Genomic DNA, 2,413 nt, shown 5'->3' on the forward strand with positions numbered 1-2,413 from the left:
TTTATTTATTTATTTATTTATTGCTTCAAATTGTATACAATATACAGTCCCTCCCAGACTCCCCATCTGGCACCATTTGAGGCTACAAGCCTTTAGTGGCCAGCAGAACAAGGCTGGTGGTGGCTGAGGTCATTTTCTTTTCTTACTCTTTCAGCTCATTGTCCTAGTTACTGTATTTCCTCATTCAGAGTCAGGCCTAAGGCTAGAAAGGGTTAATTAAAGTAACAAAGCATCAGAGGTCCCCAAAACATGAGGTTATTTTTAATGGGACAATTTGGGGGGGGGGGGAAGTAAGGATTTTAAAAAGTAAAGTGAAAATTAGACACAATGAATTCGCTCTTTATAGTGTACTGTATATATAATGGTTTGGTGGATTTTGACAAAACCAGTCATGTAACCACCACACAACAGAGGTCTAGAATACATCCATCACCCAAACGAATCCCCCATGTCCCTTTCTACTCAATGCCACCCCCAAAGCCAGCCCCTGGCAACTTCTGCTTTGTTTGTTGTCCCCAGATCTTGCCTTTCATACAACCCATGTAAATAGAATCGCATAACTGTAGTGTTTTGAGTCTGGCTTCTTTCCCTTAACATAATGCATTTGAAAATCATTCGTGTTGTCTGTATCAGTGTTCACTCCTTTTATTACTGCATAGTATGAAAAGTATGGATATACCATAGTTTGTTTATCCATTCCCTAGTAGAGGGAAATTTAGGTCATTTCCAGTTTTTGGCAATTAAAATAAAACCACTGGGGCCAGGAATGGTGGCTCACCTGTAATCATAGCACTCTGGGAGGCTGAGGTGGGTGGATTGCCTGATCTCAGGAATTTGAGACCAGCCCGAGCTACAGCAAGACCTTGGCTCTACCAAAAATAGAAAAATTAGCCATGAGTTGTGGCAAGGCCTTGGCTCTACCAAAAATAGAAAAATTAGCCATGAGTTGTGGCAAGACCTTGGCTCTACCAAAAATAGAAAAATTAGCCATGAGTTGTGGCAGGCACCTGTAGTCCCAGCTATTTGGGAGGTGGAGGCAAGAGGATCACTTAAGCCCAAGAGTTTGAGGTTGCTGAGAGCTATGATGCCAAAGCACTCTATCCAGGGTGACAGAGTAAGACTCAGTCTCCAAAAAAAAATTTTTTTTTTTTTTAGTTTCATCTGCTATTTTTATTTCCAATTTTGGGGGTTATATGCATAGATCATTAATCTTGAAATTTTCTTCTTTTCTAATGAAGCATTAAGAATGTATATTTTATCATGGGTGCAGTGGCTCATACCTGTAATTCCCAACATTTTGGGAGCCTGAAGCAAGGCTGGGATTGCTTGAGACCAGAAGCTGGAGACCAGCCTGAGCAATACCGTGAGTTTCCCATCTCTACTAAATATAGAAACAATTATCTGAGAGTGGTGGCATGTGCCTGTAGTCCCAATCACTCAGGAGGCTGAGGCAGAAGGATTACTTGAGCCTAGGAGTTTGAGGTTGCAGTGAGATATGATGATGCTAAGTTTATAATGTTCCTATTTTTCAAAACTTTTATCACTATGTTGTTGCCAACTTTTTTTTTTGCCTTTTTGTCTGTTTTCTCTGATATTAATATAGCTATGCCACATTTTAGATTAGTCTTTATCTGATATTCACTTTCTTCGTTTTTTTAATTGCTGTATGCATTTATCATGAGGTATTATTAATGCAGAAAGGAGACAAAAAGCTCACAACGACTCTACACAATTTCACAGGATGCACTGCAGGAAAAAGAGTGACGGAGATGGATCAATGGTGTCAATATCCTAGGGTCTGGGAGGATGCATTCCTGGGGGAGATAGACCTCTAATTCCTGATGGAGGGGGGTCTCATTGCTGGAGGGGGCATACCTATCAGCATCCCTCCAGCAGTGGGAAGCCCAGTTGGTGGGCCCATTGGCAGTCTCAAACCAGGTGGAGGAGCCATAGGTGCCTGGAGGTGCTGTTGCTCTGTCTACAGGTGGGGATGGGGTCCCTCATCCTGATGGGTAATGTGTTGGGGCTCCAGCAATAGTGGAAGTAGCAACAGCAGCTGCTACAGTGTCTCTTCCCTGTGGAATCACACCTGCTGGGCTTGTCCCCCAACTCCTCAGACTGGGCCTGCCAACCAAGCAGGAGCCTGGGGAATTGGGACAGCAGCTGGGGTTCTTCTGGCAGCTGCCCTACCAACTCCAGGGCCTCCTGAAGCTCCAGCAAGTGGTACCAGAGCAATGCCAGCATCTTAGGGGGGGTGGCTGCTCCTCAGTTGCAGATACCAAATTCTCCCCACACCGCAACACCACACCCCAAACCCACTTTTCTGCACATTCTGGCTGCCTCACATTCTTTGACTTGATCTTCTTGAACTCATCACACTCACAGAGGATCATATTCAGATGCTTGTCAAAAG

At 43.9% G+C, this 2,413-nt stretch overlaps 1 pseudogene; it reads right to left on the reverse strand.

Annotated features, from left to right (window-relative positions):
* Positions 1-1,791: 1,791 nt before the first annotated feature.
* LOC100965580 lies at positions 1,792-2,411 on the reverse strand (annotated as a pseudogene).
* Between the last annotated feature and the right edge of the window lie 2 nt (positions 2,412-2,413).

This window comes from Otolemur garnettii, unplaced genomic scaffold, assembly GCF_000181295.1.
Source record: "Otolemur garnettii isolate 467f Iridium unplaced genomic scaffold, OtoGar3 scaffold00187, whole genome shotgun sequence".
Classification (NCBI taxonomy): Eukaryota; Metazoa; Chordata; class Mammalia; order Primates; family Galagidae; genus Otolemur; species Otolemur garnettii.